Consider the following 17,243-nt stretch of genomic DNA (forward strand, 5'->3'; position numbering starts at 1 on the left):
AATATACTAAGGAAGCGTTTGTTTTTGTGATTGTAACTGCGTTTTGGCAAATTTAAATTTTTTTTTTTTTGCTAAAATTGAGTTATGGTTGTACTTTTTAGATCATTTTGATGTGCTGATGTCAAAAAATAATTTTTAAAAAATGAAAAAATATCATTTGCATGTATTTCGGCATAAAAAGCTATTTAAAAAAACAACCGTTACCACACTGCCAAATACGCTCTAAATGGACTCTATATCAACTTGGAAACCGCATTTTGTTCTCTTATTTCTTTGACCGAAGGAGATCAAGTAAAAATTAAAAAAGCATTATTTTAAACGTATTTATAAATAAATTGTTTTTTAAAAAATAATATTATTATAATAACAAATGCACTCTTCGTAGAACTCGGTAACCGCGAAAACCTATTGATTTTTATTTTTGAGTTCTTTATTTAAAAAAAAAAAAAATAGCACAGTGGACAGAATTCTTAAAATTCTCGAACATGCAATCGCTATTCTTATTTTATCTTACATGCCGCTTAAACTAAAACTAAAACCAAGTCAACAAGTTGATGCTCTGTCATCGCTGCACATGCTCGTTCATTTTGGCTGAGAAGGTTCAAAAAATTACAGCTTGGAAGGTTGGGGGGACAGCCGTGGAAGGGGAGGAGCAACCGATTTACAAATCAGGGTCAGAAGGAGAGGTCCAAATAGAGGCGGATAGTAAACGCCTAGATTTCCAACCGAGGACAAGCCTGTTGCTAGCCAATTCCTCCACCCTGTACCCATCATTGAAAAGCCCCAGTAAAAGCTTCGCCTGGCAGTTGATTGGCAAAGCTTATTTTTGATTGGCTGAAACCCCACCGCAGCCAACCTTTCTCCCCACGAGCAACCCTCTTCTCCACGCGCCGAATAGATCCGAGCCAATGACCCAGCAATTCGGGGCCCCAAAAACACTCTCTCAACTAGAGCTCGAGCCCGACCCTGCATCGGGAAACCCGCCTCCAGAGAATCATAGAAGGCAGAGTAGTGGTGCAAGGAGTCCATGAACCGACTCACAAACCCTCCATCTCCAATGGGGCCACACTCCTCTTCCACCATGGCTGTCAACCTCGGGTTCAATGTCTTGGCTCCGGATAAAAACGAAGCAACCGAATCGGGTGCCCGGTAACTAAAATGAGGGAGCTGTAACATACAATTCATAACCAATGCCTCCCCTCGAACCAGCTTCAAAGCAGACGGTCTAAATGTCTGATCAGAGACCAGCCTACACTGATGGAAAGAAAAGGGTTGACCAATTGACGCAGCAAAGGCCACTAAACGACGTCCCGTTTCTTGGACAGTCCCAATAGACCTCCTACCACTACCACCCCTTGACAGAGCTGTGATCCTAAGATGTGGGGTTGGTGGGCCATCCTTCCTGGAAACTAAAGCTTGCATCAAAGAAGCCCATTGGATCCCTTCCATGATATCGTAGTCCACAATATGAACCCTTCTATCATCAGCTACAGCTTCTAAAATAGCCTGATTGGCAGTGAAATGCCCAAACTTGACATAAGGCGACATGTCTTGCAATAGCTGAAAGGCCGCAAGAACGTCATTTTGATGTCGATGATGATGTTGAGGATCGTCGCGATGGTGATGATGGTAAGGCCCATTGTTGGTTGCCGAAAGACGTTTATTACTGTGAATACTTCTACTGCCTTCTAGTAGGCCTTGCAAGGCGTCAGTGAAATAAGCAGCTAATCTTTCCATGTTGGTTCCATCATTTGGGGACACCAACTCCTTGAGCCGAACCAATATCACCCGAGCCAGATCACGGTTCTTGTTTAGACCGGTAAGGGCCTCGGCCGCAGCCATCAATAGATGAACTAGCCGCAAGCCCTTCAAATCGTCGCTGCAGCTTGTTTCTTCATCCACAAGCAGAGTGTCACTTGTGGACATGGAATTGCTTGTGTCTGGTACTGTCAAGTGAATACTTTGATTCATTAACGCTCCATCATCCATCATGGAATCGATGAGATCTTGAAAGTCATCTTGGGCACCTGATAAGGCCTCCCAGTCGACCATGGGAAACCAATCATTCCATTTGCAGCCACGGTCATTTTCGGTGGAAGTGGCGGGGGTTGTGGTGGTGGTGGTGGTGGTTGTGCTGCTATAGCTGGAAAAGTCGAGCTCAAATTTGGCTCCATCTATAGCCATGGCCATGGTTCAGCTGAACTAAGAAAACTAGCAAATGTGTTACGATGAGTAATTGTGTGTATCAACTGTGAATCATTTTGGGGTTTTGGAGAGAGGAAGGAGCTGAAACAAGAGCCAGCGAGGGACGCAAAGCAATTGTCTTTAAGGCTTTAATTAAGATATTATCGACTAAGCTCGGGCAATTGATTCCATGCTTGTTTGGTTTTATATACACCTTTCAGGGGACTTAAATCAGGCAGTGCTGCTCAATAATGAATGTGGAACTTTACACTGATGCCCTTGCATTATCGAATATTATCGTTAACGGCACACTATTGTATTTATTTATTTATTTATTATTATTCGAACAACAGTGCTAATTTTTTCCAACGGGGGTACTTCTGATGAGTTGCATCTCGAAATATGAAATCATGACTTATTACTCAATGTTAAAAATTATAATTATTTTATTAAATATGATCCATGTTCTATAATTTTAATTTCTCCTCTTATGATAAATGTTACATAATTTAATAAGCAAAGTTTTATTAAAAAAAATTAATATCCCTAATATTAACATTATCCCTTTGAAATATATTTTTATAAGAGGACCCTCTTGCATGGTATTACTTAATAAGCGTGCTTCAAATTTATTTTCTTCCTTCTTGTCATCTTCTTAATTTTTCAAAAAAAGGGTTGATTAGATTAATTTTTGAATTGATATTATTATCTAGATATAACCTACTTCTAGTTGCTCGGGGCAAATCAAACAAGTAGAACAAACATGAATAAAAACTAAGATCTAATTTTTAAAGTTGATTTAATTTAAGATTTGAATAATGAATAAGTGAGTTAACTTGAATAAACTAACATTTTAATACTTTTTTAAAAATTCAAAATAACATTATTTTAATAAAATAATACCATGAGTTTTTACTAACCGGGCATAGATCAGGGCATAGAGCCGACAGGCTATCGGTTGATCCATTGAACCACCCAGTGATGTTTTTATAATAGTTATTTTAGTAAGTTGTTGGCTGTGGATTTACAGATAGCTAGGGAGAAAAACAAAGAAAATCATGCAAGCATATTAATTATGGAAGGGGTGAGGGGTGAGGGGTGAGGGGTGAGGGGGTGACATCTCCACTTTTAGGTTAGCGGCCTACACATAAATGACAGGGATTTAACCGTATACTCTTTAGGGTAGAAATCATCAAAATTAAAGCTCAGGTTTCGGACAAAGTTTTAACTCACATGCAAGCGCGCCTACACACACCAAGGCCCCGTAAAAACTTAAAAATTTAAAATAAATAATTCGATAGTAAAAATAAATCATTCAAAGTATAAAATAAATTATCTAGTAGATGGTTTAGTAGTAAAAATTTAAAATTAAAATTTTTTTTTTTGTCATGTGATCTTAAGTTTGAACTCTATGATTGTTAATATGATGATTATATGAAACTTACATGATTGTTAATTTTAGAGCTTATGGAATTAGTTAAAATACATATAAGATGACCCGGGCATTTATATTAATAAAAAAATAATAAACTTGTGAATAATGAAACTCGTGAGAAGGTTTTTTCTTTTCTATTTAAGAAATAGGATAATTATTGATGTTTTTTTTTTAAATTTTCAATCAGTTGTATATTTATTGAAATGAAAAATAATGGAGCTGCTGGGAACACGAGTTGCATCTGCCAACGCTTTAATTTCTTTATTTGTTCAAAGTCATGATGCAAAAATCTTCATTGTTAATAAATAGCAAGTAGTGCCGATCTCACGTATATAGTAAACAATCATGATGATTGTTTTTTTAAATTAAATAAAATTATTCAGTTTTACTCGTTTCAAAAATTGAGAAAAATATTTGTGATTAGAAAAGCCATCAGATGGCTAGGATTGCAGTGATAAAGTCGGGCATCCTGGAGTTTTATTATCCAGTTAAATGGTTTGTTTGAACGTATAGTTAAATAATTTTTTTTTTTTAGAAATGTATTAAAATAATATTTTTTTTAATTTTAAAAATTATTTTAAAAATAAGTGTATTAAAATGATTTAAAAATATTAATTTAAAATAAAAAAAATTATATATTTTCAAAAATATTTTTAAAATATGAAAACAGAAAGCGAAAGTCAGCTCGGCATCTATTGATAAAGACAGCGAAATTCTACGGATGAGCTAAGTGTGGCGTAAGACGTGGCAGCATTTGGTCTCTTGATCGAATCACAAATGTTTTTTATTAATCAAGCGGCCGGCACGCAATGAACAATATGATAAAGATACGTAGCCGAAAGGGACGCATCCCCACTATTGTAGGTCAGGGGGCGCTGTGGTCCTGTTCGGACGGCCACTTGCGCGAAGACCAGGCAAAGGCGGTTTAATTATGATTTTGAAAAAATTATTATTTTTTATTTTAAATAAAAAATTATTTTTTAATATATTTTAAAAACAAACACTTTAAAAAATAATCTTTATTATAATTTCAAACACTACTAAAATTAAAGATATTTTCTATAGTTGCAACTAAAATGATATATCATGTGTTGCTGAAAAAAAGAAGAAGGTGATGCTATTTTTAAATTAATTACCAATTATATTATCAATACGTTTTACAATGTAGGACTAGAAATGACATACGTATGGATTACAAAAAATAGATGGAACGTTCATTCCCATTTTTAGCTCTCATGGAGTGGCAAAATAAATTAGGAATAGTATTTTTTTTCATAGTTATTTTCCTAATAAAGTACGGATTTTCAAAAATTTTAATGAATAAAAAATTAATATTGTTGAATCAAATTCATGCCCACGTAAAGAAAAGACATTCAAAATTTGGAATTCAAAATTCATTAATTATCAATATAACTAATGGCTATTCTCTTGACCAGTGCCTAAAAACACTTATCTGCTTTTTTTCATATAATTGATGGAAAAAACCTGTAAATACTAGCTTTGGTATTTATATATGGAGTGGCAAATTTTCAAATTAATGGAAAGTAATGGTATTGTGGTAGTTTTTTGTGGTTATAGTTTGAAAAAAAACATTGTTTTATAAAAAGTATTTTTGGTTGAGATTGATTTGGTATTTATATTATATTTGGTTTAAAATTTTGATTGAAATTGAGGTTGAATAAAAAGTAGTTTAATGTGTCTGGTTAAACATATTTTTCAAATTGAGGTTATAAAATAATTAAAAAAGATATATATTAATATTGATAATTTTTAATTTAAATATTATAGATTTAACTACCATTATTACATCATTAAATAAATAATATTTTATATCAAATATTTTATATTATTCCGTTAACTTATTTACAATTTCATCACGTATGAAATTCATATGATAAAGACTATAATTTCCATGGTTTTTTAAGCGTGCAACAAAATCAGGTAAAATATCATTAGAAACAAAATTAAAATTGCGATCAAATTCCACAAATGCTATGTTATTATGCGATGTTATTCTAATTTATATAATGTTATTAAATAATATTAAACATTAATTTTTCGAGTAAAATATAATTTTATAAAAATAATTTGTTTTACTAGGTCGAACGAAGTCTAATGAACAGTGGAGACACTGTTCACGTGAACAATGCAAAGTAGTTAGAATTATGGCACTGTTCATGTGAACAGTGCCACGTGAAATTCACCTTGTACTATTCACGTGAACAGTACCAAGTGAATTATTCGCTTACTAGATGTGAGAAGCAACTCTCAACTACTTTGTGGGAATAAAGGTTTCAACATAAAATATATGAACCCCACATAAATAGTCAATTGCTTTTTAATGTTACCAAATATGATGTTTACATGATTTGCTTTAAAAAGCTAAAGCTATCACATAAACAAATATCTTATAAGATTCTCAATCACATCACTTGCAGAAATTCAATCTTTCCTAAATACGGAAGTCTTTTACTATATAGAATAGGATTTATCATGAACCAAAAGCAACTTCAACAATCCATGTTTAACATTATCAAAATTTACAACCGAGCTCTGTTACTTAACTATGTACTTACCAGTCTCTTTTTTTTTTTTTCCCCTTTAAAAATAAAAGGTCTCATGCAATAGCGCAGAGCCATAAATTTTTCCGATCTTGTCTACCAAGCAAATACACAAAATTGTTTTTTTCAAGATCAATCATTAACTCATATACATAAATTTATCAAGTTAACAGTGAAGCTTCAATTTAAATACATAACATAAAATATAAAAAAATAAAATTCAACATAAAATTAAAAAAAAAAGTAAAAATAAACTACATTATCGAATTTAAATCTTTTTGAAATTTGCATTATTTATAATCGAATTTAAATCGATATCTTCAAGAAACTCTCATTCAATATAAATAACCATGGAAAGTGATCAAACCAAATGTATTGAAATCAATGAAAAGCTAGTGTTTTTTCCTCTCTTGCTTCCTGATTTTCAAAGAAAATATTCTTTATTGGTTGATGTTTATTACTTGATTTAAAGAATAAAAACATACTTTTCTCTCTCTTTTATTTCCTTGATTTTCCATTATAATTTATAATCTATTAAAGGTACATGAAGTAAGAATAAATATTAAAAAAAAAAACTGATGACATGATCTGAAGAGATAAAATTACATGAAGTAAGAATGATTTATTGTATCAATTATTACTGGTTTATTGGACAAGGCCACATGTTTAGCGGAGAAAGTAGTAGAGCTTTAAAAGCTAGTGTTTTTCTCATATTTCCTACACTTAATATTTATTTTTATCTGTAATTCTTGCTTCAATGTATAGTCTCTTCTTCTTAAAACCTTTTTTCCTTTCCTTTTCTTTTTTGTTTCTTCTTATGTTGAAGCCGAGATTTAAAAAGACATATAAGATGTAACCATGCCAATTTTTGTTTTATCAACACAAATTCCTCAATTTTAATTATGTAATATCTAAGTAACCAAAGAACAATTTTTTTTTTTTACCAAAACCCATCGACCTTTACCATGTCAAGTGCAATGATGACTATTTAAAGATGTTCAGAACCAAAAGCCAAGTAGGCAATCGAGTTTATGGCATTCCAACACCACAATCAAAAATCAAAAAGGCTTGTAATTGAAAGCATTTATCTATGAGCCAAAGGAGACCTTTTATACCTATACTAAGAAATTCAAGTTTCTCATTAATTAAGCATTACTTGATTTAACTAAAAGCAAGCTAAGTTAAGCAACTCAAGTCTTAATCACTTGGATGTAAAAGTATAACTTTATTAAATTACCTTTAAACAAGCTGAATATTATTGTGTTAAACTGACTTTTTCAACCAAAAACTTGTAAAGTTAACACAATATTTCATTTTATTAATGTCATTTTTCTACATTTTGTGACCATGATTAATTTACTTTTTTGAAGTTTTTATGGTTTTATAATCTGGATTACAGATTTGACAAGTAAATTTGAATTGATCCGTATTGATTCAAAATGTTATTATTTCAATATTTTTTTTAAAAAAATAATATTATTTTTAATTTTGTTTTGATCAAACTATATTTTTATTAGTTATCTAAATTAGCGTTAAACCAATTAAATTAATCAAAATGATATCAGATTAACTCTTCATATTGAATAATTTTTTTACTAGAAGAACATCAATAACACTTTAATTTTTTTTTATTACACTTTCAACATTAAAAATTGTTCTTCTTATGCTAGCCAGCGATAGATAATGTAACGAACCAAATTTGCTTGCATATAATTCAAAACTAGCCTTTTTGTGATGGCCTCACGTTATTCTTCGAAGGAGCTGTTGCCATTTCGAAAAGTACAATTAATCAAAGGAGCTGGTTTAAATAAATAATAATAATAACAATAATTAAAAGCTTAATTATATCTCCAGTTCCTTTTTAACGATTTTAATTTGAAGGCATAAACAATCTTCTTCAAGTTCCATTGGATGCAAACTGAAGATCATCATTACATGCATGCTAATTACTATTATTGTTCTTTTTTAATGGGATACCGTATTAGATATATTTTTCATTATAAATGAATGATTTAAATGTGAGGCGATATTAATTTATATGCCAATCTTCTCCAAGTTTCATTATTGCTCTTTCTTTATTTTTTTAAGAGAGCTAAATGCTGATTGAAGTATAGCCTGATTTACTATTTGATCACAAATTGTCCAAAAAAGCTGCCCATCACCAGTTAGTGGTGATGAAAGCACGATATAATTGGTCCTCTCTTTGTAAGCTATATATATTAAAATAGGTAGCTGTTGAATATAATTATAGCCCACATTTTATTTTATTTTTATCATATAATTATTATATGCCCTTCCTGTCAACTTCTGCTATTAAAAACAGATGTATTCTCTGGTATGTACCTAGTAAGAGATAAGATCCATTGTCTGTCATAAGGACCACGAGATTCCATTCTCTAAAATATTCTTGATGTGCAGTCGTCCTGATGTAGCATGTTTATGTAAATTAATTGAGCCCCTTAAATAGTTTCATTGGTTGGCAAATCTGACCTTAGCAATATGATCTGAACCCGACACAAAATCATGTCTGCAATTTAAAAAAAAAAAAAAAAAACCAGGGCAGACTTTGAGTGCTTGCCTACATAAACTAGAAGCACTTGGTGTTTCTAATTATGTTTTCCGTTTTTCATATGTTTTAGCACCACATATTCTGTTAACAATCTAGGAAACCAGGACATTTTAGGCACTTGAAGTTCTTATCAATTTAATAAAATCAGGCCAGTACTAGCTAGAACTGATGGTTTCAAAGCATGTTTTGAGATTTTCGTATGTTGTATAGTATTTTATGAGATTTAGGAGGACTACATATTCCATTAAGAAAGGGAGCTTCTTCTTTTATATATATAAATTAGCATAGTAGAAAACAATTCTCCTAAAATAGCACAATTGAAAACTTATTTGTGAAAATAACATAGTTTGTTGAAACAATTCTCCTAAAATAACACAATTAAAATTTATTTGTGAAAGTAATACAATTAAAAATATATATGTAGGACATGCACTACCAATAAAACACGCAGGTCACAAGTGTGCGACCAATAACATGCACAGGTTTTACATGTTCAATCAAGAAACACGTTAAGAAAGGGAATATAGAGGTTATAAGAAAAGGACATATAATTCATTTTATAGAGAGGAAGAGGAGAAGTCAATAACATATTATCAAAGTCAAAATTAAAGTTTGTTTTGGTAGCATGTTGGGGACCAGTAGGTTATGTTTATAAAATAAGGTTGTTTAAGCAGTATATTTTGGAAATGAAGATGGAATGAACATGAGTAGTTGTAGGGTAAGATTGGGGTGCAAAAAGAAAGTTAAAATAAACAGCTCCAAAAATAGTGTAAATAAAGTTATTTTGGTGGTCTTACACAAGAAGGAAATCTAGGGAATGATCAAATTAAAACTGCATTGTAGAGAGGTATTAGATGCAGGAAAGTAATGGGTTGTTTGTTGGTTTACGTGTATAAGTTAGGATTATATATTGCATGGAAATGGATGAATATGTTCAAGAATAGGTGCAAAGTTTGAACTTCTCATAATGTATATAACGATGATAACATTAGCTTTGTTAGGCAGTAATTAGGAGTAGCTGAGTGTTTATAAGTCTTAAAAAGTTACACGACACTTTATGCCACTTTTATAATGTTATAAAATCTTATAATTGCAAATTCTTTAAATGTATATTTGTATGTTGATTATTGAAATAAAAAAATATAAAATGGCAACTAAAAATGTCATAGATAGTATATTAGTATACTCTTATAGATGATTGAGATTATTGGTATCTTGTGGTTGATGACCATGTTTGCATATTATTTTTGTGAATAACGATATCTAAATAAGTTAATTGTTGTAAGAAAGATTATATTTTATTTAGAAAGAAGTTTAAGAGTACAATTTTAGAGGTATTATTTAATCTTTAATATTTGTAATTATAATGTGTATTTATGATAATGTATGTTCATTTCAGGATCTTCACATACTTGACAAAAATAATAGTTTTTCTAGTTTATTTTAGTCTTAAACTTCAGGTAATAAACATGTAAATGTAAATTGAAAATACTTATTATGTCATGTAATCAAATTAATAGTATTTTGTCATGTAAATGAATTCAATACATGATATGATTTTATGTAACCAAATTAATCAATAATTGAATGGAATAAAACGAGTTTGTTTAATTGTGAATCGAGTTGAAATAAAATTGTATTACATATATTTATGTTAAATTGGTTATGTGAATTGTAAATTATTAAGTTTGTTTTTCTTTTTCTTACAAGTTGAAAAAATACCCCTGTCACTGCAATTTTAAGGTGGCGCAGGTCTCGCCTATGCATCTTAAGATAGTGCATGGCTTCCATGCGCCTCTCTTGATCGCGCATGCTCTGCCTGTGCCTGTCTTGGCTTCCATGCGCCTCTCTTATCAGTCACTGTCTTATTTATTCATAAATAAGTTTGTGTTTTGAGAGAATTTAAAAAGAACTCTAAGAAATGCAGCTGCTGCTTGGTTGCCTTGTATTGGCCAGCTCAAAAGGAATTCCTAGACACACACTGCTGATGAAGTAGTGTTGTGGAAAAACCAGCAGATCAAGCGAACAACCTGTGGCAGTTGGAGCATCTGAAAGCAGACATATTTGGGAACTTGCACTGCTTTGTCTTACTTCTTGTCAGTGACTGACTGATAAACAAATAATTCTCTTTTTTATTAGCGTAATTTCTTTTATTATTTTAGATAACAGATCACTCCATAGTTGTGGGGTTTCATCGTTTCTGAAATTGTGTCGAAGGAAAATTCTTACGAGATTGAACTTTAACAACACTATATATATATGAGACGCTCCAAACAGTAAATGAATTAGTAAATTGTTAGCATAATAAATAATAATGGAACAAAATATTGTTCCTTATGAACAATATATATAGTGTTGTTAAAGTTCAATCTCGTAAGAATATATATATATATATGTTTCTTACTGAGCTCATGGGATTAACTTGCCGCCCAACTTAAAACTGCGGGTGTCTTCTTAATAAATAATAAGCAAAGCAATCAGATCTGTAATTGGTTTAATTTTGTATATACGCCAATGTTACTAAGCATGTTTTGAAGATGATGGTGAAAGCACTAATCCTACATTTTTCTTTGAGAGAAAATATTTCAAATTCAGGAAGTAAAATATACATATGGCTGGTTTTTCTTTCCTTATAGTTTTTCAAGTATTTGGGCTGGTATTTGTTGATGTATAGTGATTTTGAAGGCGAACTTCTTGTTTAATCTATCTCATCTTGATTTTTCATCATGGCCGGAGAGAGAGAGAGAGATTGTTGAAATAGAGGAGGATTATTTTAAATGAATAGTTTCAATTTAATTACTAAGTATTTTTAAAAATTAAACAAGATACATGCATGAGAAAAAGAAATTGAGAGGCAGAGAGCAAGTTGGAGATATATATTGAAATAAAGAAAATTGTTGTACATGGGTTGGTGACTCTACAATTATAATTAACCACACCTTCACTCATTTAATTTTTATAAAATAAAAAAAATACCCTAATTAATATTTAATTATTTTTTTCTTCTTTCTCCCGTTGTTATTTTGGAAAAAACAATGAATTAGTGGGAATGTATGGAGTGCGGATACAGTTTCTTGGAGTCCAACAGTACTGTCTAATTGTATAATAGCCTTCCACGTGGATTGATAATGTCGAGGCTTTCTTCCTCTTTAATGGGTGCTTACGCAGATTTTAGGCTGTTCATCACATACGTCATGCAATTAATCAATGATTTTACTAGCAAGGGAAAATAGAGGAAAACAAGCAAGTGTAATTTAAAGTAGAGAAGGCAAATGATGTCACTGTGTCTCCCTAAAATACGAGTGACAAACAATGTAGGCTAGTAGAAAACGAAAGAGAAGGCTACGATGGCTACCTAATTTTCTTATTAAAAGAGAATCAACTCATATTTTATGTCTAATTGATTTAAAAAAAAAAAAAACAATTATGTGATTTTGCTGGTACCGTAAGCACATGTAGGGGAGTTTTCTATGGTGATGAAAGAGTGACTTTATTGCTAAAAAACTTGCAAATTGGAAGATTTTAATCATAGATTGGAGACCAAGCGGGAAGGTTGTTGATAGGGTTGTCTTCTTTCCTCTGTGTGATGAGAAATCTTTTTTCTTGGAAGATTAGGGCATACTGATTGCATACTAATTTGGTTTGGCTTTTCTTCAAGGAGTTCAAATCCAATCCAAAAGAGTTGTTGTTTGAGGAGATGCTGGCCATTTTAAATGTTTAGGCCAATTATTTTAAGCCAAAAAAGAAGAAGAAAAAGCTGTTCGAAAGGGATAAAGAAATGCAAAGGATAAGTTTCTTCTTTCTGCCTATCTTTTACATCAGAATTATTAATTGACTTAGACAATAAGATTGCAGTTGTCGAGCCATTGGACCAATCAATAATATAGCAAGTGGTCAATGAACAGCAACTCAAGTAGCATATGAAAAGACCGATTAAATTTAGGATTGCATTAGCGGTTTATATTTTAGAGTTTTATCTAAAAGCTTAAGTTTTTTAAAAAGAAGATTTTTTGATATGGTATTAAAACCTTGTTGACTAAACGGTCACGAATTCAAATCTTACCACTTCCATTTTATTTTATAAAAATTAAACAAATGTAATGTAGATTTGTGCAAATTTTAAATTCAAAAGCCTTTCACCTGAAACAGTATTGTCAAAAAACTATTTCAACTTAATAACTTAAGTTGTTAGATAAGATCCCTATATATGATTTATCTTCAAATGAAAGCTCTTTGAGCTTGAAATTGCTTAGACCAATACTATTTTGTGCTTCATTTTTATAAAATAAATTGAGACGGTGAGATTCGAATTCGTGATCACTTGGTCATTAAGCTTTGATACCATATTGAAGAACAATCTCAACCTGAAAACTTAAGTTATTAGATGATGTGGGCACATGCAAGTTTTAAGTCGAAAAGACTTTTACTCGAGAAGGTGTATTAGAGAATTATATAAATCATATCTTGATATCTGACTTAATAGTTTACACTTTTAGGCTATATTGATTTTTTGACATGGTATTAGAGTCTTATTAATATAGCGATCATGAGTTTGAACATCACCTTCCCCATTTTATTTGATAAAAAATAAATACAAAGTAATGTGGGTCTATGCAAGTTTTAAGTTCAAAAAACTTACTTGAAAAGATATGTTAAAAAATAATAAAAATTATATCTTGAAATCTTATTTAACCGCTTAAATTATTGAATAAAAATTGCTCTTTTCACATGAATAAAAAACAATAAGACTACATGGGAGGTAGCTAGCATAATTTTAGAATGAAAAAAGAGGGAGAAATTGCACGAGTACTTTTAACTCGATTGGAATTGTAATTTGAAGTTCGTGTGGTGTCAATTAACTTTTGGGTATACTTTGGGCCCATATTTACTCCAATATTTCATTCTATGTATAAACTTTGAAAGCTTCTTTCAATGATAATGTTGTGCGTGCATGTCCTAGAAATGTTGCCCACTTCCCTATATTTGTTTTGACATTTCCTAGATCATTGATTTCTAATTTGTTTGCATGACATATTAGTAAGCGATTAATGAGAGCCAAAGTAAACTTGCATGCTTTGCTAATTCATGAAATGGAAAATATTTATTGATCTTTCTTCTCTTAGAATTTAAAAATAACAAACATTGAGGTAACCACTGTCATATTCTTTGCTTCAAATTCTAAGGTGGAATGACCACATGTGTGGTTTAGGATCAGAATGCTTTTTGAATTCTAATTTTGGTTATTTCATAATTTCCGACCTCTTCCCTTATCATATTCAGGTTGATGAATGTTCAAAATTAAAAAAAAAAAAAAATGTTCTAAACAAATCATAAATTTTAGTGAACATAGAGATAATTGAGAAAGAGAAAAGGGACTAACATGAATATTTCTAACCTTTTTCCCAAGTGACTAAAGGATATAAGTAAAATCTTCTAATAGAAAAACTGATCATTAAATATAATTTCAACCAGTTTATTATTGTTCTTTATAGGTGAAATTACGACAGATTAAAAAGACATTGATGATATTCGGGGGGTTTCTAAAAAAATTTTGATTAAATCAAAATTTTAAATTAAATATTACAGACAGAATCACCAATAGATTGAAATGTCATCGGTAATATTTGGGGGGTTCCCAAAAAAATTTGATTAAATTAAATATTACAAACAAAATCACTGATGGAATGATTAAAAATATTAATATTTAATTATTTATCAGTAAAATACCCTAATAAAAAGACTAGAATCCCTCATTTCACAACAGACGCGCTTCTTCTTCTTATTCTTCTTCTTATGTAAAAAACATCAACATCCATTTCTTTCTTTCTCTTCTTTTCTATTCTCTTCTCAACTCCTTCATGCACATATATGTCTTCTCCTCTTTTCTTCTTTTCTCTTCTCAGTTTTTTTTAATTAACATACTTCTTCTCTTCTCAACTTCACTCGCAATTACATTAAGGTAAGATTATTTGTTTTTTCTTCTTTCTTATGTTTTTTTTTTCATTATATTTTTTTATTTTTTATTTTTTATTTTTTTTGTTCTTAATAATTGTATGAATGTTGTTGTGAGATTTTTTTTTTCATATGAGATCAATTTTGTTGGATTTTGTTGTTCAATTTCAATTAAATTATTTTATTTGTTGCTAGATTATGGGTTCTGAAATAGGTTTTCTAGGTTAGGTGAAAATTATTTTTAGTTAATTTATTTATTTGTTGTTGTTTATTTTTTTGTGTTATTTATTTGTTCCATATTTGTTTGAGTTGATTTTCTTCTTCTATTTTCCAAGTAACTCAATTCCTGAGTATTATGGACTGTTGATTTACAATATTTTAATTGTTTTCTAGTTCTGTTAAATAGATTTTTTTTCAAATAGTTTTAAATAATTACCGATGGATTAAGTTTGTCGGTATATTCCAGAGAGTTAGAAAAATATTACTTCAAATTCTATTATGCCATTGTTTAATCATCGACGGAACTGCATACGGTATTTCTATCGTTTATATGACAGCCTTCTCAAGGGAAATACCAATGGATTGAAACGGATAAAAAAAAATTTGGTGTGTTTTTCCAGTCAATAAATGATCGGTAATAAATATTTTTATTACTGATGAACTTACTGACAGATCAAAAATTACCAATGAGTATTTTACAGATGGAGCATTTTTGTTTATGAGCTCGTCAGTAAATTCATTGCCGATAGAATGATAGTATAAATTATGTTGATAAATCTAAGAATTTTAGTAGTGTAATAAATTAATTAATACTTGACTTCATTGTGTTAAATTTTTTTTTCTAAAATATATTTTCTTTATATTTATAATGACTGAGTGATAAATTGATTAATAAATGTCCTTATCGTGTTCAAAATGTTTTCAAAGATATCATGGTTTTCCTTATAATTTTTTCTAAAAATAAAAAATACAATAAAAAAAGTTTTCTTTTCTTGTGAATTTGAACCCTTGGATTCAAGGGTGTCTCGATAATACCCTTTCAGGCTACTTTTCCAGCTTTTCAATCAATTGCCTTCAAAAAGCAAAGTCATTTACAATGAAAATATTTTTTTATTATTATAAAATGTAAATATTTTGTGAACCTTAATATTAATCCTTAATTATAATATTATTTGTAAATATTTATTTGTTGTTTGAATTTGACTTCTTTATGTTTATGTTGATATGTATGTTAAATTTATGCTTGTGTATTTTTTTTAACACCTTTCTTTGATGATGCAAATGACATTGTGCAAGATAAATGTAATTCCACATAAAATCATTGAGTGTGAGTGGTGGTTTTCAGTACATTTCTATGAATTTAATATTGAATAAGTTTATGTCTATTAATTGTTTATTATTTTTTAGGGTCCAATGCATGTGTTTCAAAAGTAAGGATCGGGCCTTGTTATCATGCCTAAATCTTAAATCAATGTCTTACGTTATAATAATCTCTTAATGTTGATAACAAACACAAATATATCAATATAGGCAAACTCTTAACTTCTTAGGATATTAGGCATCTTTATTATTATTAAAAACAAATACAAAACAACTTATTTATTATATAGTATGTATAGGGTAATGATTATCTTTCTTATTATATTACAAATCTCTCACCCAAAATAACTGAAAGATTAGTTAAGATTTTCTAGTTCATATCAAATAGATAACAATTTCTTATTATATTTTTATAAATTTTACATTTATTTATTCTTTGCTTGAAATTATGAACGAGAGAAGTCCAAGGAATTAGAAAACATATATAAAAATATGATCTATATTAGCTAAGGGTTTTTGCTTTTAAACTTTGAACCCAAGTGTTTATATATATCTATAGTAAAATTATCATAAGAAAAATGATGGGATTAGAAAACATCAACACCATAACAATTATAAACCAAACTAAACACCAAATAGCTAACCTTAGATAAAGCGTGCTAGGGGTGATAAAACCTTCAATTTACACAATCAGTCCCTTACCTTAGAATCTCTAAAAAACCAATTAGGTTTTTTATTGGCTATAATACTAGGTGACGACTCCTTTATTCATAAAACTAAGACCTAGACATGAATCCCCGCTCCTAGAGAAGGTCGCCGCGACATCGCGCTCTATGCGAGGGTACGATAATTATCATTAGCGGTCATATTAATCAACCACTAATGATAATAGTGATTGTGAACCGACACTATACAACCACTAATAGCAATAATTATACAACTGCTAATAACAATTATGTCAAACCCAATGAAATATGGATTTAATGGGTCTGGCAAACGTGTTGAATCCAAAATACTTGGGTTTGGCAATCAATATAACACAAGGCAAACATGGGTTTGGAAATTATTATTTTTCATGAAACTTATATTATTATTGAAAAAAAATCTTGGTAGTATTTTTCTGTGTTTGCAAGACTTGCAAGTATTTTCTTTTTATTTTAATTGTTGTTTTTGTAATCCTTGTTTTTAGAGAAGGAACTTGTTAGATTTTAGAGGATATAGT

At 30.2% G+C, this 17,243-nt stretch overlaps 1 pseudogene; it reads right to left on the reverse strand.

The window, feature by feature from the left end:
• Positions 1-623: 623 nt before the first annotated feature.
• Positions 624-2,362, reverse strand: LOC118054212 (protein NODULATION SIGNALING PATHWAY 2-like; annotated as a pseudogene).
• Positions 2,363-17,243: the final 14,881 nt, after the last annotated feature.

Source organism: Populus alba, chromosome 5, assembly GCF_005239225.2.
Source record: "Populus alba chromosome 5, ASM523922v2, whole genome shotgun sequence".
Lineage (NCBI taxonomy): Eukaryota > Viridiplantae > Streptophyta > Magnoliopsida > Malpighiales > Salicaceae > Populus > Populus alba.